This window comes from Anopheles moucheti, chromosome 3, assembly GCF_943734755.1.
Source record: "Anopheles moucheti chromosome 3, idAnoMoucSN_F20_07, whole genome shotgun sequence".
Taxonomy (NCBI): domain Eukaryota; kingdom Metazoa; phylum Arthropoda; class Insecta; order Diptera; family Culicidae; genus Anopheles; species Anopheles moucheti.
Window position 1 is genome coordinate 55663839 of NC_069141.1, and position 27021 is coordinate 55690859.

The window sequence follows — 27021 nt, forward strand, 5'->3', positions numbered from 1 at the left end:
CCGTGTCCTCGTCTCGATATGCTGTCCCCGTCAAAAGCGATCCAGCCGTTCGTTTATCTTAACGCAACTACTCATCTGGGTGCCGTACACCAGTGCAGGGTTCCGTCTCGCTTCTTTTATGCTCTGGCGCATCGTATTACACACATGATGCTACCAACTCACCAAAAGGGGAGCGATTGGTTGAGAGGTGAGGATTATTCTGTTTGCTGTTGCTCCATTCAACCGTTTTCCATCGAATGCGGTCAACTGAAAGTAAAACTTCCTCCCCCATGGATTGGTGCGATAAGAACACAAACACCACCCCCCGTGTGATTTGGCAAATCTGGGTCCCATTTTTGTAAAAGGACACGCCAGCTAGTTGGCAAGTACAGCTGATTTTTCACTTTCTTCCAAACGCTTTTTTGGCTCGTGTGTGTACGCTTTTGCATTTATGAGTGGCAATTGCTTATGCGCTCGTTCTGTCCCACGTCCTCAGGGTAGGTATGAATCTCTTGTGTTTTTTTTTATTGTATTTTTCAATTGAAAATCCCTCTTGGCATGGCATTCGTTCGGAATCGTGCCATAAAAGCTAATCAATTGAATGGAATTGCGTTTCTTCGATATTAATATACGTATAGTTAGCATACTGCATAGCGATGGTTCACCATTCCAGTGGATACGTCGTGTGTTGGGATCGTTGCCCTACTAAAAAGTAATGGAATTAGAGAATTGATTCTAATAGACGGAGATTTTTTTCGATATAAATTCCAACCTCTCTCCCTCTCTCTCTGTCCGTCAAAATTCACGCATAACTATTTTATGAATGATACAGCAGCAATGTTTAGCCGGCAATTTAAACAACTCTACCACAAAGTGTACAAGTTTTTCATGCCTTAATAGGGTGAAAAGGAAAAGCAGGATGGGGTTGGGATTGGGCTCTATGCCACACTGTAAATTTCGATGTCAATACATATTTTTCCGATCATTCATCGAAAGTGAATGTCATGATTGCGGTGTGACTTTTTGGTGTCAGGATTATTATGCTATTTGTCATTCGGTCGTTCCCAATATGCTTTGTTTAGACTATGAAAAATGATCCCAAACTTTTGTTTTTTGCATATTTTAACCAAGCTTCATAAATTATATTATTCAGAAATTACATGGTCGTTTTCCATTCGAACACAACTGCCCATTCTCAAATAAGCGTAACTCCATCATTGGAGATGAACCATGGCGTTCTAGACTCTTTTAAGTAAGACATGGTAAACTGGCGAGAACTAGGGGGTACTGGCGATTTTATCGTCTGTTCCAGAATGCTAGAGAAGGCGAAATATTTGGTCTTAGAATTTATTAGATCGTCGATACCTTAGAACTTAGATATCTCAGTTAGTTTCTAGTAGTTGATACATTTTGATGTTTGAAGGATTTTTCGTTTCTTGATTTCCTTACAAACTGCCCAGCTAACCTATCTACGAATTACATATTAAATTGCTTTCCTAATTAAAGATTGGATCATTTGCTAGGGAACTTTCTGATGTTGTCTAGACAAACTGTTTTGACTTGCAGTTTTTTAATATTGTTTTAATACCAACCCATTTTTTGAACCAATTTTCTCAAATGTAATTTTATACACCCATTGAAGAACAGTTAAATTTTGCATGATATTTTCGTGAATATACATCAGTTAATTGCTCCCATACTATCGTTTGATATAAAAATAGATGAAAAGTTGGAGCAGAACCTAACGAATCTTCTCCATGAAACAGCCTGATTACAATTATACGCTCAATATTTGCTCAAATTATTAGATATTCCATATTCCATATTAAGCTACGAACTGTTCTCTTTTAATTTTTTTTAAAGAATATCAATCCAGAATTTACAAGTCAACTCATATTTTTTAGCCAGATATTTGCCGTAATTTTCCATGAGGACATTACTTTGTTTTACTAATAATAATTTCTTTAATTTATCTTTTTATATGTATCTCATTACTGGAAAATAATTAATTTTTTCATCTATTCTTTCTGTTATTTGTATTTTATAGTTAAAATATCTTTTGACCTTTAATAAAAAAAATATATCTTTTTACCTTCGCACCCGGTATGGTCATATTAAAAGAAGAGGCCATACAGGCCAACAGCAAAATGAACAAACATTAACTTCGCCCCCTTCTTGCAAAACACTTTGCGTAAAAAAGAGGCGCCAATTAAAAGTGATTTCATCAGTAGATTTATGTTCGTTGCTGGTCGTATGTTTGCCTAGATTGCACACAAAATAATAGCAATCATTCAACTATTCGAAGACGGATCAGTTTGCTCCACTGACGGTGGTATAATTCCTATCGTGTAAGGAAAGTTCCCTTCCTGTCGTATCGAATATCTCACAGCACTTAGGGTGTCCGCCGTGTGTGGAGGTTGCTGGTGAAGGATGAAGCACGACGGTGTACGGTAGCGGTCCTTTTGTTCGGCCTGCTTGCAAACACCAGCAACACCAGTGCTCCCGAAGCGAACACCAAATTCGCCAGTAGGCGAAAGATCCTTCCGTTTTGATATCCTTTTCTTGTGAAGCATATTATTACGAACAATATTGAGCCGAGCTGGTTGCTCCTTCCCGTTCCACGAACCACGGCGGACAGAAAAAAGGAACCAAAGTGAAAAAAAAGGAACCGAGGAGAAATTTCTATAGGATTCAATTACATAATTTCCAGCCCGTCTCATCGCAAGCAGATGATGACGCAGCTGTAAACTATTCAAAATTCCCACCGAGGCGCGAACTTGCCACTTTCGTCCATTATTGTAGCTTGCAAGCGGCGTGTCGCACACGGTGGATGATTTTCTCTGTGGAGAAATTTCTTTTAACGACCTCGCAGTTCATTCATACTTGAATTATGATCCGGATTAGAACGCGGTGAAAGGTTATGTGAATTATTTCATGCTACACGGATTATTTGTAAAAAAAATCGAATTTGCTGGAAAGAACATTATATATTGAAGCAGTATTTCCGTCAAATATGTGTAATTTTTTCTAGATTCTTTTAAGAGTGTTTCTTTTTCTTCTGTGACTTCCTTTAACACTTTATCACAAGGAAGGAATACTATCAAACGTGCCGTGATTCGATATCCAGATGACATAACATTCCGAAGTGGGTTAGTAGAAACGGTCACTTGATTGAAATTCCACACCATACATCAGAACCAGTCCCGGTGGACTTCTTCTGAACCCGACAAAAATGAACCACACGATATCGTGCTGTGCCGGAATGGACACTGTCCTGGACAGGGAATGGCCCAGGTTGTTGAGGTTTTAAAAGAATTCCCCAACCATAAACACCTGGGTCTTAGCATCAGTTACTGGCGCGAGAAGATTTCTCCATAAGTTCCATAGTGTTCCAACACCATGCCACTGCAATAAATGACGTTAAAGCAGGGTAGCTTTGAAATACTTCAAAGTCACACAAGCGAAATAAATAAATCTTTACTGAAGAAAATAACACATCCCTTCAACCATAAACTATCCACTCCACCAAGGAGGTTAGCTTTTGTTTCGTTTCTTTGCCGTTGATGCAATTTTGCTCCTTCAAGTGGACGAAAACACGAGAAAGCACTTGACGTTGCTTGAAATGCATCAATTGACCGAAAGCCAGACCTGAAACTGCTGGCAGCTGTTGAAATGTGTCTGACCATCTGCAACACATTGAAAAAATTCTCTTCACAGATCGAAGAAAACACAACTTCATAAACATTAATCTAACATCTTGCAAAATTGTATGCACAACATTGCATCGAGTGGGAATGTAGCCATATTTTTGTTTTAATAATTTCTTCAATCTTTCCAAGAGGAACCTTTTCTCATATTTTCATTTAATTTTATTTCTTTTCCATTGCGACTATTTCCCGAAGCACACCACACCACACTTTATCAGTCCATTATTAAGATAAGCCTTCACCTTGGAACGATACTAGTTTAGTTTGCATAAGAAACCCCACCGGTGTCCCGTTAATGGATAGTGAAGCATAAAGGGAAGCTAATGAGAGGTCGTTTAGATTATACAAACTTCTTTTTATGACACACGGAGATGGCCGAAAAATTGGTGCGACCCCTAGCAGGGACTTGTCGTTTCGGAATGAAACGGTTCTATTATCTTGCGTGAACCATAAACATATCTCTCCAGTCCGCTGCCTATTTCGTTTCCAGTCCAGTCGAGATATGATGATGGACCCAGTTGTCGACGGCTGTCTTTTCGGAGTATTAATGGTACAGGGTTGGCACAGTTGAAATATCTGTGTTCTGTTTTTAGTAAAGTAGTTTTCATTTATTTGACCCAAATGGCATTTTGTAACACTATGCAGTGTCATGCTTTTTATATATAAGTTTCCTAAACTTATTCTTGTAAATAATTTACTTTTTAATTCAATTTGAAATTATTTAATTTAAATCTGTTTGAAATTCATTTGGTTTGTATTATTTACTAATCTGCTAAAACATATTACATATCCATTCGAAGATTGACATAACAAACAAACGATGTAAGAGATCCATAACAAGCATTCGAATAATAGATCATGATAAACTAATCTATTATTAATTTTATCATTATTTAATGTTGAATTCTCCTTGCAACAGAGTCCTATTTTATTTTCAATTCGTCACACATTGTATGAGGTTTATAAGTTCTGCAGTCGTTGCCGTTGAATTTTATCGGTAACGTAAGGTTTTATTAGCTTCAAAGCTACCAATTTCTGGTAGTGTGCATCAGTTTTTATTTCTATGTCACCAATTTTTGTCTGTAAGCCATCATATTTTGTCGAATATGATCCAGTTTTCATTTAAGTAAACTAATTTTAATAATTCACAAAAATATGAGGTTCAAAGACACAAATTGACACATTATGAAAAATTGATGGATTGCGGGTTGGAGAGGTTTAATTGTCACTTGTGCAGATAAACAAGGGCAGACAATCGTTAGTTTGCAAAAATTTCTTCCAATTATAAAGGAAGTATTTTATTATGGTATATAAATTTACCAATTCCATCGAATATCGCACGTTGAAACCCCTGCAATTGGTAGCGTAATATGGAAAGCACCCTTAAGACATATTACACACGGCGGAATGGAAACTTTCCACAAACCGGTACGACATCTCCCGGACTAATAATGACGAAAGCACTATTCGCTGTTCTCTTCTTCTCTCTGCTCTTTTCATTCCACTCATAAATACGCACGATTTTGATGTTTTCCTATGTTTCGGATGTTTTCGACACAACGACCCCCGCCCAGAACCGGCGGCGTGATGCATACATGATTAGATGGGTTCTATATTTTTGGTGCCCCTTGCATCATCGTCATCGTCAAACGAAGCAACCGAACACGTGCGACACGTGGGGGTTTCGGCTCTTCCGTGATTTCGAAATACTTGCTCAAACACACACACGGGGCATCAAACAGTGGAATGCCAAAATAAAATAACTCAAACGGACAAACCAAAATTCTCGAACCCATGAATGGATGCTGGAGCGTGAAAAATTGGCCTTCGTTCGGTATTTTAATCATGTTGTTCTTGTTCTCGATCTTTACGTAGCAATCGGTTCCGGGGTTCTCGTTGGTCTGCCCTCGGTAGCCAAAGGGGCCGTGCTTGGCGTGCAAGTTGGGAGGTTTTTGTTCGCCCCCTTTTTTTTTCTTCTTTGCATGAATCATCTCGTGAAGCGTTGCGAGTCCGGAGCACAACCGACGCACAGGCTCAATATCGGTCTTTGTGGCATCATCTAAGGCAATCTGTAAAAACCATCAAATGGAGAAACATTTTTCTTCCCACTGTTTGCATACCTCCCTGCGAGGTGCTTCCCTGCGCTTCCTTTACGCCGCCGCCGCCAGTCGTGCTCATTATTTTTTCGGTCTTCAGTCCAGTTGTTATGCCGTGTGGATAAGTTTCTTCTCATTTTCAACGACACTAACGCTTTTTTTTTCGACTACAACAAATCAACTCTTCTAACGTACTTGAAATCTCCTAAGCTTATGTCTTTTGATTTGTTTGGAGTTCTCTTGAAGCCGTGTATGAAAGGGACATTAGTGGGTTCAGATTAATGACGGTCAAGATGGTCGAGTAGATTTGGAAAAAAAGCACCTCCCCAGTGATGACGGTTTTAATCTCACTCGGTGCAGCCATATTGCGAAAAACGATGGATTGCTACGTGAGTGACTGCTACTGCGGCTGTGGATGACAGACATTGATGCATTTCTGAGGTAGGGAAGCAAAAACTACATGCAGCTGGGGATATTGCATTTGACGACTCGTTGGTCCCCACACTCACACAGCAAATGTATCCATTTTCCACGAGACCCTGAAGAGTACTGGTCGTGTAAGTTGATCTACCAAGCGGTAGTTGTCAAGCTGCTACTACTGCTGCTGATAAGACTGTCAGCAGATGCCAGCAACTCGATGCAGCAAATGGAGCAAAACCTGCACTGCAAATGGGAGTATGTATTTGAATCGATCATCATTCCACCCGGTCGTCTGTACGTACACCCTCAACAATATATATGTGTCATGAAACTCTCATCTGCGTGGTTGATGATGTGTGCAAATTTAATGAGTATTCGTTGGACGAAATTCACATATTTCTTGCTGATACCAGCTAGAAAACAATTCCCAGCGACAAGAGAGTAACCTGTCCCGCATGGATGTGTGTTAAGTGTCATTTGTTCTTCCCGTACATTGAACATTTTATCGTTCTTCTACACACGTGACACTGTCGAGTGGCACACATTATTTTTTTAAAGTATATGAATTATCTGATGCACTTTGTCACCTCTGCATCAAGCGCACTTTAAGACACTGCTCACGACCTAATTTATGCCTCTAAAACATATTTAATCGTTAAATTATGATGATCTTTATGAGAAACAGCACACCTTTCCGACAGTAAGGTGAAATATTATGCGCAGAAAGCTCTTTGCCATCTCCTGCCTCTTCTGTATACGGGAGAAGTAATTAGTTGGGATTAGTTTCTCCTCCCATCCAGCCACCCCGTTCGAGGTCAGCCTTGAAAATGATTAAACAGACTGCAACGAACAAGAGAGAAAAAAAAAACGAAAATCAAATTCAACATCATGAGCATCAAGGTAGAGAAATACATTAGTTCCATTATTAACCTTTCCGGTGGTGGTGGTGGTGTGCTATATTCCTGTTAAATCCCCTCTGCGAGTTTGGATAGCTTTACCGAAGCGATGGGCCGGCCACTTCACGCTAATGAAGATTTATTTGCATGCTCAGCTATGCTTCAGTTTGGTTTCGCGCCGGTGGAAAAACTGATGGATTTTCCGTGGGCATAACAGTAACAAGATTACTTTCTTGAGAATTTGCTTTGTTTCATATTGGATTTCGGGGCTTCAACAAATCAATCAAGATGTGCATTACGTGATTTATTTGAGAATACATTGCAAATGATACGTATGATATGTAGTGGCATTACTGGACATTTTTCTGACAATGTATTCAAAATTGGCTGATTTTGGCTTTCCGAGCATGTCAAGATCATCAAATATGACTGTTAGCTGAATGGGATCTCGATGCATGAATAAGTCTTTGCACTCAATAGATTATTCTGAATCATTTGCAAGAATAATTATTGTCTGATTTATCATTTTCTGAGGTATTTCTAAACTCTGAAGGTTTGTTGATCTAAGAAGAGTAATGTATAAGTAATGCATAATCAATGTTTCTTAATATTAAAATTTGACTCGATCAAACCCCTCTGGTTCTGATGATTTAAAATCGTTGTAGCACAATATTGATTTCTTCGTAGAAATCTTTAACCTTTACAGATTCATGAAACTTTGGATAGGTTTATAAATCATGAAACAGACATTCATGAATTCTTGAAGATTTATGATTTCTTTAAGATCATTTCCATATTACATTGTAATTCGAAAAATGTAATAACTAATCTAAATATGAAGCACAATACTAACCATCGATACTAAAGTTGTACTAAAGTTTTACGGATGATTACTTTATAAACATTTCCAAACAACTAGATTATGTTTAAATATTGAACTCGTACTTTTCAGCAGAACAGCTACAAGAGGATTTTTTATATTCTTAAAATTAATGTAATTTAAACAAATTTACTAGAGGAAAATTACTTTTCTGGTAGATCTACTTATCTGGTAGAGTTTTTAATCATGGCTGCTTTGCTGGACGCATTATCTCTACGTATACATGTCATATAATCATAATAGCGTGCAATTAAGAGATCTGTCGAGATTAGATATGATTTTCGATATATCAGGTCGTACGCCGAGACACGACAACATATGACTATCTTATTATATATATTCTGTTATAGTTATTGCTATATTCTAGTATTATGGATATTAAACCATTTTGACCAAATGTTGTACAGAAAGTTGATGTGATGGAAACATCCTGAAACATGATCTGTGCGTCTCGATCAATGGTTAATAAGCGAAAGATTGTATTCTCCGTCAAAAACTGCGGAGATCTTACTGATGCCGCCTGTAAATCACCACAATACTACTATTTCACAACGATTAAAGTTTCTGTGACAATGTTCTTCACTATTGAGCATATCACACAGCAACTCGACAATGTTCCGGGCACGGTGTAATAGCAATGCCATTTTCAATCGTTACCCATCATGTACCGACAGCAACGAAAGCGCGATTCCGATTTAAAAATAAACTCGTTCGCTTTTGTCATTCAAACCCCGTTGGCCCGTTTTTCATTATGATGACGATTGTGGAAAATTATGCAAACCCCGTTCCTCTCCCGAACCCCGTGCAACCTTTCCCCTTCTGCCGGTGTACCAACCCAAGCACATTGCCTAGCATTCTCCGGCTCAAGGTTTTTGTTTTTTTGCATCGACAACTCTGTCGCATTGATTGCAAATGTTTCTACTGGAGGGGCTACAGAGCGGAAAAAAGGCAAAAAGAACAGCATAAAGCCCCCGAACCCATGCACCACCAGCACTAAAACAAAGCCAGAACTGGGCGACAGACCTCGACCTTTTCAGCCGAGACTAAATATAGCAAAAATGCACATAGGTTGGGATGGGAGGTCAGGGTCTGATCTCGGCGCATGCAGGATCTAGGCTGTGGAGGGCATTGATAAATGGAATCGTACTCGCATCACTACTGGCTTTGTTCCCTCCACGCCGATTCGCCCAACACTTTTCCGGCTGGTCTAGCCGGAGAGCGCTTTCCACCATTGATTGTCGTGGAAATGGTTATTAAAAGTGGTATGCTAAAATAAAATTCCTACCCATGTTGGCTGCAATTGCACCCGGTCGCGACATTACGGCATGAGCATTAGGGAGCCCACGAACCCAATTTAATGCAAATTATGACCTTCTTGGGCACTCACCTCGGTGTCGGTAGGGTGTTGCGTTTTAATGAGGCGCAAGTTCAATAAACCTCCACAATTATTGTCTCGCCGAACTACGAACCGTCCAACGGACAGGGTGAGCAGTTTAGGGTTTTTGTCGTTTGTTTGTTCGTATGATGTAAAGCTATAATAGCATTCGTTTTGCGCAGAATAGTCTTTTTTCCTTTAGTTCGCCGGCCGCCCATTCGGAAGTCGTCGTGGTCGTTCCACGGAACACGGAACATGACTGCTTTACGGCCATTATGCAAAGTGCACGGGGTGTACTGGTTCGCCGTGTTCCGGCACACAACAGCACAACGTCTAAATAAATGATTGTTTTTGAAGCACCAGCAAATAGAATACCTCCGAAAAGCAACAATTCGCGCCCTGCACGAAAACAAAAACAGAACAGCCATTAGTGCCCAGTTACGGGGGTGGGGGGAGGTCATGTGCCGTGTGTGTGTGGAGTTTGAAGCTGACAGCATTATGTCATGTCCTAATATCGACAAGCCTGTGTTCGCCCGAAGTCGGCCCGAAACATAAAAAAGCACTCCAACGTTATTTTTGCACCGCTCTCCGTTGACGTGATGTTTGCGGATGGTTTTGTTGCTGGTAGGCCCACCACCCCTGCATGGCACAGTCGGTGCCGCCGGTCGAGCTTTTGGCGTTGACGGTTAGTGGAACAATTTAATCACCCCACTTCGGTGTAAAGGTATATGGTTCGGTGTGGTTGTTTTCTGTCTGTAAAACAGATCCGTAAATTTACATGTTGGACAGGGTACCGTCTAGTGCAGGGATGAGCAACGCAAAGGCTTTGAGAGATGAGTACACGATTAGAAAATATTACAAAAATTGGGGCATTCGCCAATTGGTACCATTTTTGCTAAATATATCTGTAGCTTATATGGTCTTCAGAAAGACAGAACTAAAGGAGCGACCAGACTGTAGACCATAACAGTTATACATAACAAAATTTTGTTATGTTATACTTGTTACGCGTAACAAAACCAGAATAGCGAAATGTCGAATCCGTACCGTAACATATGCTCGAATTTCGAGTTGTTTTGCTGCGGAAACAATTTTTAAACATTGGTGGTTGAACTAAGCACTGAATAAAATGGTCTTGGTGGTGCGACAATAATGTATTTCTGCAATAAAATAGATTCTTGTTACGCTACGCGAGGGATTTTGCGTCCACACTTGTTGCGGTCCGTTCAGTGTTGCCAAATCATCTTAAAACGCAATTTGATGTCAATTTGGTTGCCGGAAACGCCAATTTTCTGCTCGAAAACCATTCGAGCATATGCTACGTTTAGGGAGCGTCCAGACTGTAAGCGTAACATACGCTCGAATGGTTTTCGAGCAGAAAATCGGCGTTTCTGGCAACCAAATTGACATAAAATTGCGTTTTAGGATGATTTGGCAACACTGAACGGGCCGTAACAAGTGTGGACGCAAAATCCCCCGCGTAGCGTAACAAGAATCTATTTTATTGCTGAAATACATTATTTTCGCACAAAGACCATGGGAAAAAGTTTGAATCGGTGCTTAGATCAACCGCCAATGTTTAAAAATTGTTTCCGGTGCAAAACAACTCGAATTTGCTAAATTCGAGCATATGTTACGGTACGGATTCGACATTTCGCCATTCTGTTTTTGTTACGCGTAACAAGTATAACATAACAAAATTTTGTTACGTATAACTGTTATGGTCTACAGTCTGGACGCTCCTTTACAGTCTGGACTAGAGATGTGCGCGCTGAGTAAGAGTGAATGAGTGAGTTGAAATCTTCGAGAGAGTGAATGAGTATAAATCAGCACGAAGAGTTTTTATGACTCCTTTCACCTCAAATCTCAATCTTAAAAGAGTTATACTACTCTTTTACTCACTCTTACAGAGTGATTATAATCTAAAGAGTGATAAAACAGTTTTACTCACTCCTGAGTGAGATTCTAGTCGGCACAGAGAGTGAGAGTGAGTATACAGGCAAAAGAGTGGTAAAATCATTAATGCACTGCAATACTTTTTAATGAATCGCAAAAGAGTGAGTAAAGGTTTCAAATCTTTAAACCCATTCTTTGACTCTGATTCGAATCATTGTAAAGAGTGATTATTCTCATCTCTAGTCTGGACGCTCCTTAATATTAAAAACTTCAATAGGATAGGATAGGTTATGTACTGTAATCCAAAATGGTAGTTTCACTCAGGTTTTTCTATCTGGCACCCTCAAATTTAAAATAATTACATTAAAACATCAATGTAATAATGTTTGTTAATGCTAAGGGAACATTAATGTAATAATGTTTGTTAATGCTAAGGGAACATAAAAATAATAAATTATTCAAATCATTAATGGAAAATTTACATTTGCTAATGGAATATAACAGTTGCACACTTCGTATAACAGTTGTATAACAGATTTTCTTTGTGTCTTCCATCCCTGTTATTTTAGCCAAAGGGAGACTAAAAACGAAGCTTTGCGGCTTTGTTCTTCACCGAAATCGAGGCACGAAAAATTTAATCAAACCATGTTTTAAGGCTCTTCTTCTCCTTGGTACACACCGGCGCGTACACGCATTATCATTTCATTTCACCGCTCGCATGATTGCGATTATCATACCGGGCACACACTGTGTTCGTTAGGGGAACTGACACCCGGATTAGCTGCGAATGACACGTTTGTGGGGGTGACTCAGTTTGCCTATGCACGCGTCATGCTGCGTTTTATCACGCCAACGATAGGTTCACGCTTCGGTGGACGTGTCGTCACCAACGTCACCACCACACGACACAACACCCGCATTGATGGGAGCAAAATTATGAGCATCATGCAAATGAGCCACGCACTTTAGAAACAAAGCCGCCGCCGTCCCCGTTTGCGAGCGAGAATCTTCTCCCGCAAGTGGAAGCGGCGCCTGGAGTGGATGGAAGTAACGCGCGAAATAAGGCTAGATAAAGCTTTAACCGGACTCACACGCGCCACCAACGCGAACGTTTGGCACAAACCCACCTAAACTGACCGATGGGTTTTCGCGTGCGCCCTTAAATTATGCACATTAAGGCGCCTGTTATCACCGATGTAAGGGCGAAAGTTTATACGGTGCAAAAGAGTGGCGAACGCTGAGAAAAAGCTGCCTTCTGCCACCAACCGAATGGGAGGCCCTGCTTCTAAGTACAGTGCACACGCACACGCACACGGTCCCCCTGCGCACGATGGCTTTAGCGAAACAGCGAGAGTTTGGAAGTAGCTCATAAATCGTGCATAAATTATTCGCGAACTCGGCCAATACGGCTACGACGAGCAGGTTTCTGACGGGACTCGCTAACCGGAGTAAAATTTATGGATTTCATAAAAAAACACCCAACGGTACGGTATCTCCTCCTCTCGCGCCTTGGGTGAACGTCGGCTTTTTCTTTTTTCTCGCTTTTGGCTACGCAAGCTTTATTCGCAAACGACCTTGACATCAATCATTTCCAATTGTAACGACATTACTTCTCATTTGAAGTACGGTGGCTTTTGCTCTCCCGGCGCCGAACATTCGTGTACGCTGTGTATCTCGTGGCAAAAGTTATCAATAAAACATTTCGATATAATTCTATTAGGCGGGTTTCTTACTTACATTTTGTATTATTTATGAGAGCAACCCAGTATGCTGCAAGATAAAGGAAAGTATTTATACAAAAGTACGAACTCTCGAGGGAAGTAAAAGGGAGGGAATTTTTTGGATAAAACCTTGATGAATGTTAGTTATAAAACTTTTTATTATTACAGTTCATGAAAAATCGGGAACTAAAAATTGAATTGTTACCACGAGATCTTTAGGTAAAATTGTGGTATAAATGACAAGAATTGTATGAAACAAGGGCAAATTAATAAATTTCAGCTCAAAGGCTAACTTTAACTTTCTAAAGAGAAGATCTGGACATCATCTGTTAGACATAGCGAGTAGATCTCTTATAACACACATCTAGAAAACAAGTTAAAGCCCATCCAAGCTCAGTCACTTTGTGTCAAATTAGTAATAAGAAAAGCATAATATTTTAAATATTATTGTTTTTTAAATATTATTATTTTAAATATTTTAAAAATATTACTCCATAAAACAAGAATTAACCCTGCAAACAATAAGCATCTGACAAGTAATCAGAGAAATGATTTACAAACCTTTTGAGTAGAGTAATTCATATGACGCGTTATTCGAATCATCAGTCGATTCTCGAAAAATGCATGCATCTCTGAAGACGTTTGATTTATCAAAAAATATTTATTTAATTTCTGGAATACATACAAAACTGTCCAATACTCTTACTCTCACCAATGTTCGAAGAATACCGATGCCTGTTGGAGGTTCGGATCTCGTTCGGAATTACTCTTGATAGCAAAAACTGACGTTCTTGATAGGTCATTAAACAAAGAATAATTTATTCTTAGACAGACCTTCATTAAGTGTCCAATGCACCTATAAGATCGTCATGGGGTTTTTATTTCTTAAAGTAAGATGATCGTTTTCTTCACAAGGAGTCATTCGAAATGATCTCAAAGCCGAAGAATTTAGACAAATAGGCAAACAGACGATTTAGCATCGTCTTGCTGACTATGAAGAGAGATAATTTATATTGCTGCACGATCCAGCTGGAGCGTCGTCAGTCGCAACTCCAATTATCTTACTATTTCTTCCAACCTTTTGCCATCCAATGCAGACACCGGCGACATTAGGCCTCGATCATCGGGCAGAACCGTGTGTGGGTTGGGATATTACATGTACGACTTAAAATTCCACCCCGAGCCGAGGGAATGCGGTGCCGTAAAAACGGAACCTGCCACACCTGAATCCTGAGGCAGGCCTTCGTTTTCTTCCACCTTTCAACCCCTCAATGGCATCAAGAACCTACGCGAAGAACTTCGCTGCAGCACATATTCAACAAAAGAAAGGTTCACACATACATGTGTGTGTGTGTTGGGGGGCAGCAAAAGTTGGGGCTGAAAAAAATGTACTGCAAATTACTTTCGAAACAGACGACCGGATCGAGGCAGCGGCTTATCCGTGGGTGGCATCTAACTGCATCCCAAATGCATTTCAATTACATCCCCTCCCCCCTCAACCGCATGGTCGCCTTCTCGACGCAGAATCCGGCCACCGGGCCGCCGAGCCCTCTCGTGTCATGCACATGTAGTGATAATTCAATTCATTACAGTACGTCGACAAACGGACGGGACGAGGACAGACAACAATGACAAATGCCAGACAAGAATGGAATATAAATAAGTCCCAGCGCTCCCCCACCGCCACAAAATGCGCTTTGGTGCGCGCGTGTCTCTTAAAATGGCATGCGATGTGGGAGGTTGCTGGCTGAAAAGGATGAGTTATGCATGTTGGCATGCGGCAATAACACATGTGCAGGTGGGTAAGGTCCACTCACGTGTCGGGGCACTGTTTACTTTGTGTTTGTTTTTTTTTTTTGCTTTGTCTTGCTTTTTCCAATATCCAAACACGTCCTTTCTGCCTTGTTGTGCTTCATGCACACAGCCACTCGATCGATTGGAAGGATGGAGAAGCTGTGCACACTTTGCTTAATTCTGATAACAAATATTGAAATACAATCACATCCCCATTTTTACGGGACCAGCTCGATCCCCGAAGGCATCGTTTGGTTGGGGTTTTCGTACGGTGGTAAAAGATGAGACCATCGGTCAACGGACAACACTGGTGGCCGGTGGCCAGACTTGCTTTGCCGGTGGCCAGATATCGATCGGATCGGGTGCGCGTGCAACAGATGAAAAAGATGATGGCTGGTGGTTTGAATAACCTCTTGGTCGAACCTCTCCCATTAACCAGCACATATTTGCCTTGAGATGGGTTACACCCGGACGGAAAATTTTCCATTGAAGTTTACACATACTCTACAGTCGTCCGAAAATGGATGCTCATACCGCCGAACGCAATCGAAACCTTTGCAACACCAATGCCACACGTTTCGAGAGCGCGTGTTTAGGATCTCGATTTCAACGTGGTCGTATTTCGGGAGGTTTTATGTTGCAGCCCGAAGGGTGGATGGTACAATCGATCCCAGCTGTAGATGCTGCACCATCGAACCGTATCGCTTATCATGAAATAGAGCACAATGATGGAAATACTCCTCTGCCGTAGGTATTTTAATTAAGCGACAAGCAATGGAGATAACACCACACCTATCGATAAAGTGCCTCTGTTTATGTCTATTGGACGTTGGGTGTTTTTGCTGACCATGTGTCTTGGTGTGGTGTGAAACTATTCGTGCTGTTACATGGTTTTGTCAACGGCATTCTCATTTGCACAAGTGTTTTGCTTCGTTTGGCTAATCAAATCGAATAGGGTAGCTGTTTGCTCTGTCTCTGTTGGACGTTTCTCAACATTGTGCTGGTCATTCACGGTGGGGCATGATAGGATATAATATTTTTGGTTTGGCTATACTATATAATTATATTTTGATTTTTATTTTTTATTCAAAAGAGACGGTCAGACCACGATTCTCATTTGTTTGAAGGCATTTCCTTCTTCAGGAAGGTCCTGGTTAAAGAGTGTACTCGGCCGTTATATTTTAAATTATATTTAATTTAAATTCTTTTATTGTCCAGAGTTAGCTTCTTTTATTAGCTTTTTTTAAGCATAACATCGAATAACTTTTTTATTAAAAAATAATAAAACAGGCTCGGTTATATTATGGTAGCAGCACCGGTCTTCATATTAACGGACCGGACCAAAATCCCATCAGACATGACCTAGTAGGTCGTTTTAGAAAAAGAAGGAGAAAAAGAGCGTATTTAGATGGACAGTCTTTTTCTTCGCATTTAAATGAATATTTAAAATCATGCTTCAATTTTTGTTTTGCTCATAATTATTTTATCCTTCAGCTATTTTGACTTTTGAAGATAGTTAAATGAAAATAATGCCCATGCCCCTCCATTTTGAGACATTCTTAAATGGACTGTAGAATTCCAAGCCATTTGGATAAAGGTTTCATACCCGTGTATTTAAAAAAGTCTTTAAAAAGTGTATTTTATTTAATTAAATTAAAAATTGACATTGAGTGAGTACATGTGGTGCCTAAGATATACGATATACGCGAGAATTCCACATACGCGGTTCCAATTTTCGCGGTTTGAAATGATAGTGTATCTCAGGTACTTTCTGACCCTACGTAAGACCACATGAAAGCTTCATAAACGAACATAAAATGTGATCGTAAAAGCTGTGAATGACACTTCCGTTTCTGTACCGAGCTTGGCCCACTGTTCGCTGGACCTACGGTAAGATGCATGGTCGAAGCTTCAATGAGTCATACCGTTGACACACTCAGCCCAACCAACGATCGATGCATCACTGCCACTAGTCACACAAGCACATGCAGAAAGAGATGAACAAAAAAAAACATGTTTAGAAAAAGGTGACAACAAAACGTGTGCACATAACACACTTCCTATCCGATCATTATTTGCCCACCCTATTAGCAGGAAATATCGAATGATGCAACAAGAGTGCGCAACAGACAGAAAAAAAATGCACTGTGAAACACTAATCGCGGGAATTTCCTGCACCAGCGCACGAATGACGATGCGAGACAAGGCTACGGGCGGAAAATACATACCGAACCAGATTTAATCATCGAACAAAACCACCACTGCACGGACTCGGGCCAAATTCTGCGAATACCAACAATGCATTCCCCGCGTGAGGCCATGCGCTCGCCGATGCGTGCCGCTAAAAGCTCGCGCGGTGATAAAATTATCTGCTCCTAACGCAGCAACCAATTCACCGATTACCAATACTGGTCACGCGCCAGGGTTTTGACTGAGTGTGTGGGGTGAGGTGTTTTTCCCTTTGCTTCATTCATGCTGCGTTTGCGTTACGTTAAGTGATGCGTTTGTGGCGATGCCGGTTGTTACAGCTGTGTATAGAAGCTAAAGCAGCGAGCTTTTGCGATGGAACAAAATCTGATAAAAATTGGTCAATTTACTTGCACCCACTTGAACATTCAGCGAAGGATGCTTGGCGTGCAGTATTCTCTTTGGGTATATTGTCGGCTGTTAGTGTGAAGGTGTCTTTCGGGATAATGGAGATGTAGCTTTACATCGCTTGCTAACACGAATAGAGTATATACGAGTTGATATACCTAGACTAAAAATTTAAATTTTCTCAAAAAAATTGATCAAATGAAATATTTTATCTAGAATTTGAAGATGGTGCTGAAGACAACTTTGGAGAATAATTTTTCAATAATATATTATAATATTATTGTGACACGAACTTGAGTAAACTTAATTTTCTTTACCAATATTCTACATTATTTCCATTTTTTTTACTTTTGTTGAATAAAATCCCTTTGTTTTTTGTTTCATATCAACTTTTGTTATGCTAATTCGTTAATATATTTGTTATTTGATTATTACTCATGGGTCCTCAGAACGAAATTAATATTAAATTTTATAAGGTTCGAAGGGATCTTCAAGAATTAAACAAAAGTCCTAGTCATTTCTATTCAATTAATAACGTCGGCTATTTAGACTATTTAAAGTAGAATATTTTAATTTAATCAACAATTTCCTATAACTTAAGTTTACAAGATTATGCAATTTGAAATATGGTTATACACATATCTGTGTAACATGCCGATTGCCATATCTTATGTATAAAAAAAATATTTATGAAGCATTATAAACAATAGAAATAAGATTTTCCCAGCACCCTTATCATCGATGTTCACTTTTGAAGTTATCGAGCAAAAAGGATATCTTTCGCCAAACCCCTTGACATATTAAACCCTCGATCAACACCTGCAATAAAACCGCTTTCCTTGGCACTTTGTGGTGAACAGACAAAGCAGCTAATCCTAAACAATAAAAAAATAGGAAACAAAAGCTCGCCAGCAAAAAGAAGTTGCTGCCTTTGCTGTCAATTCGATAAAACTCATACCGCAGTACGATCGATGTAGTCCGCTTCCTTTCCCACACGTCGTCGCGTTGTGTTTTCGTGGTTGCGAAAGTTGTCCACAATCTGTCGGCTCGGAACACTCGGGACTGTCTCATCGAACACAAAAAGTGCGTATTTGCTCTTTATTCCCCCACCACTGTCCCAATCCTTCCTGAGGGGAGTTTTGCCATTAGTGTACGTGACCAATCGATTGCAGCCTTCCGAAAACACACGTCGTTCGCCCTGCCAGCATTAGGAAAGTAATGACCCACCGAAGTCACTGGGACAGATCCACACAGGGGTGGTGGTCTAGCAGAAAAGAGCTACCTTTATTCCACCCACGAGAAAAAATCCTCTCGGGGGAAATGTGTTTAGGTTTCCGTTGGAGACAAATATGGTCCCAGGTTTCCGACACTCCGAGGAAAAATAACGCAATTTTGGTACCATGCATGGAACCTATTTGTTTGCCACCTTCTCCAAAAATATCTCCCTTCGTCCGTTGTGTTTTCCCCAGGTTCCTTTCTGCCACAGCAGGAAATTGGACTCGGACCCGACTCATGAATTTAAACCAACGCAAAACATCACGCCAAGGGTACACAGGTTTGTTTCGTTCTTTTTTGTTGCGTTTTCTGTCGTACGATTCAGACGTGTCGTGTAGAACTGGCACCTGCGCTTACCGTAAAGGGAAGGCTAAAATAATGTACCACCCCGTACATACTGTCGAGCACGTAGATCTTCGTCCCACCGGTACGCGGGTTGAAATTGCAGCAACACAAGATAAGCCACCAACAAGATAAACGCAACTGCGAAAATTCGTGGCTCTCAGTACGAAAATGGGTGAGCTTACATAATTTAGCGCGAACGACTGTGTGTGATCCTGGGTCCTACCGACACCGACACCAGACGCCTCGCTGTAGATCAGATAAGCGAGACGGAGGACTCGATGTGACGCTTGTAAACGGATGGATGGAAGTTGTTGATGGAGAGGTGGTTGTGGGAGAGTGAGTGTGTAGCCACCATACCACTAATTTATGGCCACGTCCATAACGAGTTGTGAGAGTTGTTTGCTGAGTGATTTATACGAGATGCATGTCTGCAAGTAGACCCTCCCGAAGCACCTGTTTTGTGCGAGGGTTTATGAATTTATTCAAAGTGTCCAAATTGATTCTTTATTTGCACGATATTCAGCACCGTATTGTTACCTTAAACAACGTTCGGACATGTGTGCTTCTTTGCGTTATTGTACTTCATGTCCTCGCTGATGACCTGCACGAAAGTCTACGTATGATCCCAGGAGAGCAATACACTATAACTCAGCCGTACTCGCACAACAACAGCAATGTTCCAAGTGCTCCGCTTGATACCAGTCTATGGATGGGAGCCCCAAATTAGGTCACGGTACATAAACTTCATGCCCGGCAAGAAATTCTACAGCAACACAGCGTAATTAAGTGCTAATTTCCCGTCTTCCCGACGATCAGTTGCTCCGACGCGAGAGTCCCGCCCGGGAACCTTCTTCCCGAAAGCATGTCGATAATGGAGCTTTCTAAGCTTTAATAGAGACATTTAAATCAGGCCTAGGTCCACGTGTCCTTGTTAGCGGAATCGATCAACTCACTCGCTGAACATTCCCGGGAAGCATCCTGCTCGGTACCGTCTCACATCCAGCCAACCGCTACATTGCGTGTGAATATTTTATAACACCTCAAATTGCGTTATCCTTTCAGTTCGGTGAGGTGCAAGGTCTTGCAACTTCTTGACAATGGAGTGGTGAAACGGCTCACCCCAAAACAAAAGCCCGAAGCTTTCGCGCAAACTGAAGCAAACTGGAAAGATTTGCACAACAACAGCACCCAACCGCGGTTCGCACTGAAGCAAAGGTTTTTAGGATGGTAAAGTTTTTCCAATTATGCACAAACTTGTACGACATTCTTGTTGTGGCTGGATCGATCTTGGCGGCTTGAAACCGTAAGCACCCGTTGGGTTTGTATTGGTTTTGGCTGGTTGGTGCTTGGCGCATTCGAAACATGATTACAAAAGGTTATTAAAAATTTAAACAATCTTTTACTGCCCCCTGCCCAACGTTCGGAGTTGTTGGAGTTGCGTGAGTTGGTTGCATTTCGGTGGGCCTTTTTCGATTATCTCGTGATGGTTGGGTTCTTAGAGCTTTTTGAAAATCACGTGTTTTACAGTGAGTAAGTTTTTATAACAAAAAGACTTTAAGATTAAACTATACAAGTTATGTTTCTTGTTCAATTGAGCCATTCAAGTATTGTGCGTTGAATAAAAGCATGAAAGATAGAAAACACAAAGAGATGATAGATAGATGAACAGATATATAAAGAAGATGTGTGTGCTAAATATTAAACAAAAATCAACTACCATGGTACTATTATGTAAAATTCAATGCCAAAATTGTAAAACTATTGGTTCATGATACGACACATTTGCTCTCAATTGTATGTTAATATTAAATAATTAAATTGCTTGGCACATTCTTTAAAAGCTTGTAATGTTTACCTTGGACGATTAATTCCTTCGCCTTGGTAAGAATTAATATAAATTACCACACCTGTTTGTTACGTTGGGAAAATGATACTCAATTTAAGCTTTTCTTTTAGTATTTGATAAAGTTTAATGCACCAAAGCATTCTAATGTTAAACAAGTATTCTTTCTAAAATTTCTCGTTCGAAATGGTACATAAGTTTTGGACTTTATTCAGGGCAATGGATGGAACACACCATAGCTCAACCAAATTTTCTTTTGGAGCAGGTGTTGGACACTGCTTGATGTGTTTTCCCAACACATCTTCATGCACTTCTATCGGTTTTTCTTTTCCGTATGGTTCATGAAACAATTCGCCAGAGCCGTTACCTTACCATATTGCAAAAAGCTTCGATCTTACTGTGTTTTTTCCTCACTCCCCAAAACGCTCTCACCTTCGACAATCTGGTACAGTTATAGGTCATCTGTTTTGTTCGTTCCCGAAAGAGATTTTCCTCCCTCTCCAAACGCCGGAAATTGATGGGCAAAGGGCCAAAATAAGTCTCGTACCTGAGCAGAAAATACATCGATTCAGGCAAACAACAAGCGATCCGTTAAATTATGATGTTCCTCCTTGGGGAGCAAAAACCAATTGAATTTTTTTGGATTCTCCAATCTTTTGTTGATTCGTTTTTTTTATTGGCACAAACTTACCGAATATGCCTAGCTTGCGCTCCCAACTGTTGCAACCATTTTGGGAAAACTGTATTCAAGCTACGCAACATGGTCGCGAGCCGCGCGGAAAGTGTTCCGCAATTGGCAATATCCTTTCACCTCGATTAATCACATTTCGGTGCCCGTGTGCTTTGGTGCGATTGGCTGAACACTTTTCCGCTCACATCCCTACGTACTGTTGTGAATGTTCCATCGGAAGTGAACTCATTATGGCGCGAAACGAAGTTTTAGCGCTCACCTTCCGAACGAATACGTCGATTGGGATGAAATATTGCGACCAACCAGGAAAAATTGTTGTTTATTCTCAAGGCTATCGGGGGAAATGTCCGCTTGGGCAAGGAATCTCTTCTGGCTGTCCTTTCCAAAGAAAACCCATTATGGCCGCAAGGGAATCTAATTCATTTCCATAAATTACATCTCTGTTTTTCCTGTTCGTGAGATAATTTCTTCATTCAGTTTCAGTTCTGAAGTAAGAGAATTAGGTATAGCTCCCTCTGGCCGAGAGTTAGTGATCGGAAACATCGCCATTCCTTACAGAATGAAGCATATTGCTGGGTCCACATCTCGTGTAGAATGGAACTCGAACTCGAATGGAAATGGCTGGCCAAAAAACACGTTCATGCAAATATGGCACGCCACTTCACCTAGGACACTTGTCGTCATCGACGTGTTGCTTGAACGACTTCATAAAACCAGCTGTCCATTGCTTCACGTCCGCAAGCATCAAATCAATCCACTCACCTTACGAAACGACAGTGGCGGTGTTCTGGTAGCGATATGGCACTGGGTATGTTTTTTTTCTGCTTTGTTATACGCCCCTTGGAAGCAATCCTCACCCACGCCGATTCTTTCCATTGGTCGACCAGCCGAGCGGATGATTGAATCATCTGCTTCGAGTCACGACACCGTCTTGGACGTTCTTGTCATCGCTCAGCTTCCCACCTGTAATGGAGCTCGTGCCTTAGTGGTGCTGGTGTCTGGTGCCAAGGTGGAAGGTTGTCAAATGGAATCAAGTTAATTGGTTAGAAAAATACGTTCTGAGTGCTGCGGTTCGGCAGGCAAACATAGTTGAAGTGGATGGATTACACTATTAGCCGTTTTAATTTGATTAGAATGTTAGCTTTAAATAACCGCATCGAAACTGTCTGGCTAGTAAAAGAATTATGTGTTCATTACACAAATAATAAACTAAGAAATGTGTTTAAAGCAGTTACATAATTAATAGTCAATAGTATTGCAAGTAGCAGTGTAAACAGATATTTTTAAAACATTCTCCTAATCCTATTAATCAAAAATAAAAACAGTCGAATTAAAGATTCAAGTGAAGACTATATTACAAAGTGCTTTAAATATAGCTTATGTTGATATTTTGCCTCAATGTCCTCAAGCTGTTTAATGCAAAGGGCCTCAAGGCACATGAAGTCGGGTGTGTTGAAATTAGAAAAACTGCCTTCGGTCTTAATCTTTCGTATGCATTTCATTCCTTCGAGCTATTTTACAGGAATGGTAACAGATCCTGTACATGAAATGAATAAACGAAATCGTATCATATTATTGGATGTTTATTTAACAATCTGTTTGATGAATTAGGTCTTACATTTTATTAAAACATAATTTACATCATTATCGACCCCAGTCTTCTCAAAACATGTCGAACGAGTCGTTTCTTTCGTATGAAAGACATATTGCCATCATGCTGAACAAAGAATCTTTAAAGTTTATAAAGTTATCAGTAGACAAAGATAGAAAAATGAAGGAAAAACGCTAAAAACTAACATTTGGAGAGGAATAAAGCAAAACAAGTGCTACTCGATCCATTTACCTGCAAATGTGTTTCAAGACGCATAAAGCTTCTCTAGTTTGTTTAAACTTTCTTCCACTGTTTATGCGAATATGTTTTCAAGCTAAAGTAAAAGCAAAACTTTTCCATCATAAGCCAACCAACACACATCAAACTTTCGGCTAATGTTTACCTAACATGCACCACCCACTCCGGTGATAATAATGTTGCAGAAGTCTATATCAATGCTCTTGATAAACACGACCCTACAGCCCCTACAAAACGCCCCTGAGTGAATGACGCAGTGTAGCTTTTGCTTTGCGTCGAGACTATTTTATGATTATTACGACTCGCCCCCGTACCTCATTCAACACTCCATCCCGGTGCCCTTTTGATATCATGCCCATGTCTCTGCCGTTTCGCTAAGTGATAATCCTAAACTTGAACTTCATCATCCTTTTCCGAAACAGCTAGAAAGTTTGGTTTTTCCTTTCCACGCTTCGTGGAAGGAACAAAAACCTGTCGGATTCATCGCTTGATGCGCCTCACCAAAAACCGGTAAACTTTTGCTCCTCCAGCTCCAGACAGAACAGAAAAAAACCCAACGACCGCATTGAGAAACAACTTTCAAGAACAATTTACAGATAACACACAATCTTTTGACAGTGGCAGCTTATCGGTTTGGCGAAAATGAAATGGAACTTGGAAATGTTTTTCCGGGGCCCGTTCGAGATATTTTGTGAGAATTGGGGGAAAATATTGACCCTTTGCAAAAAGGGTGTGCTGTGAGGCACTTCGTCAAAAATTGATTTAATAGACCTGATTTTAATTTTTTAGTTAACTTGTTCACCCTTCTTCACTCATTGTGTTCGTTATCTTCATAGGGAAAACTTGCTTACTATGGCCCTTTTCCTCATCATGACACACACTCCCTTATCTTGATCTCACTTTGATCTCTTCATTACGTTCGTTTGTTGCTGTCGCACGGTATTCTGCCCTAAGTTATGGGTTGTTTTTTCCCCCTGCTTCGATGGTGCTCGATGAACCGTGCAACTAGAAACAACTTCCCACCCAATTTACTTAATGTCAGAACAACACTCTTCGTGTGCTGACCTTTCCTAACAATTGGGGTTTTTTTCCCTACCCTGGAAAAGCTGCCATGTCTCGTGACTTTATTGTGACTTGCTGTCCACCTTTTCCGTGCCGAAACTAAAGGTTCTCGTTCGGGGTTTGGCCGAATTTTTCTCGCCTACACACTCGCCAAACACGATAACGAACTTTCCGCAGCCCAAAATTAGGGGGTAGTCTTTTGATCGAATTTTAACACCAAAAACCAATCCCCAAAAACCCGTGCCGAAGAACAGTTCTCCAAACAAGGGGATGTTGTTTTTTCTCATTAAGCCCAAGCATGGAAGAAAATATCCGCCAGCGCCCGAGGCAGATAAAATGGTTTGAAGAAAATTGTTTAATTTGACTTTTGCCAGACTGTCTGCCGGGATACAGTCCCCGGCGACGGAGCAAAAAAACAAAACCTTTGCATCCGCCAAACATTCACCGTTGGAAGGGGGGAAAGCAATGGTTTTGTTATGCCATCACAACGGAGATACGCCTACAGGATTTCAGCAAAACATTCTGCTGTACAGTGTGACAGCAAGCAAGGAGCCAAAGATTTCGATGAGGAAATGTAAAATGAGAAACAATGTTGGTGGCGGCGTTTGCTCGGATGTGGTGGGATAAAGCATAACGCGCTCATTTATTTCCGTTCATTTCTGAGCGTTTTTGAAGATATCGTGGGTGTTGGTACCTAATACCTAATAATGAGGCATTTCAGACATGTGAATTTAATTAGTCGTACGGTTTAAACAGAATAATCTCACACTATTTATATTAGAATTAGATAAAGAACGATAGATTAGATAAAGAATTAATTACAATAAAATACTAAATATCTTCACAGGACATAGATTTTGCAATTAATAAAATCGCACAACTTTACAGCTGACCTAATGCAATTTATCATCCGACAGAAAATGGTAAAAAGTAAAAAACTGCAAACGAGGCAAGATTTGTCACTGATGAGCAGCCACGATGCCATTAGTAAAACTCGCATTGTTAGCTGCCGTGAAGCGGCATCGCTACCCAAATGCCTACCAGGCATCCGCATTCCCTGTGACTGTCATTTCGAAAACTTTTGCGTGGCGGTTGTGTGTCAAAAAATGAAATTCAAAGATGAGATATGTGTCAGCTCGATCGCTGGTAGTTGTTGATCTTCCTAATTACACTGCTCCTACCAAAAGAAGAAGAAAAGAAAAACAGCACTCCACCTGGAAACATAATTCAAGTTTGATAATGATGTGGAGCCATCGCTACGCAAAGTCAACAGCATCAGGCGCCTCGCTAATACGATTAGATAATGAAAAAGGAAGGTACAAGCTTACCTTGCACACACCCGATTGTGTTATGTCGATGTTGCGAGGCTGCGGCACCATAAAACACCCCCATTACGGGTTCCGATTACGCTTAATGTTTAGCCGAATGGCTTGTTTTTGTGTCGAATTCGGAATCGGCTCCGTGTTTTGTGTCTTTTTTAAAGTTATCGTTTTTTTTTTCTTAATTCAATTTAACCCACCAACACAACTAACGAACCTTTCTACTATTTGCATACTGTTGCGGAGGTTTTTCGATAACCGTCACTTTTTATTTGGCCCGTTTCTACTCTCAGAAGCTTGTAGACGGACGGATTTGCGGACGGTTCTGAAACTACATTACCAATTAACCATTTGTTCTAATCCTAGAACCGTCCACTTACTTTCGTCTCCTTTCTGTGTTTCCCTGTTCACTGGTCACTTTCTACGTTGAATATTCTTCACTGCTACTTTTGTACTGACCCTACACGCTTCCTAGCTGCCTACTCGCGTGCCAATTGCGCGCCGTTCATCGTCGGGTCCTGCCGAAGCGCGCCGTTACTTTACCGACAGGGGTGTCGAACGCTTTCGTCGCAACACATACTAAAAAGGTCTCTCCCCATCTGGCGGAGGTGCCGAATGGAGATAGATGGGGCGCGTTAACAGCTCATCTAAGGGGACCCGCACCGGTGCTGCAGTTTCCACCGATATGAAATGAGGAGATCCGATAAACGAGATAAACCTACCCCATTTTGGGGTTATCGTTTGTGAGTTGTTGGGCGCGCACAGGCCGATAATCGGACTGCCCTGAAGGGCCACCGGACAGATCATTGAAATATTCCGCATTTTCTAACTATCCCGCTCTCCGGCTGGTTTCCACTACCAAAAACGGAGGACACATTGAAAGTAATCCCCCGAGTGAGCCGCTCATTGAAATATGATCACATATAGCGGTGCATCTTAATCTCGCCTTCAGGCTCATTATTCATTCATCAGCTAAAGCGATGCACTCGAGAGGGTGCGTGTGTTTGAGCGGGACCCACGAGGCAAGATGTTTTGAATTGATCGTTGAAGCCATCATTGGAGCACCCCCCATCGCTCAATCGGGAACGGCTGTCTTGAACGGCGATAGTCATATTTTGATGTTAATTTAATCCCATTTGCGTACAACAAAGAAACGGCCGGGCCGGGTGTTGGTCCGAGGGTATGTGCGTGGTGTGGTGAAAAAGCGAAAGGAAAAGCCCACGCACAGCACAAACGCATCCACGCCACGTTTGTCGATGAAATGCAATGGAGGCGCAC

The 27021-nt window shown here is 40.9% G+C and overlaps 1 protein-coding gene across 1 annotated transcript in view; it reads left to right on the forward strand.

The window, feature by feature from the left end:
• Window positions 1–27021, forward strand: part of LOC128301652 (gamma-1-syntrophin) — a 57457-nt gene that overhangs the window by 1593 nt on the left and 28843 nt on the right. The window lies entirely within an intron of this gene.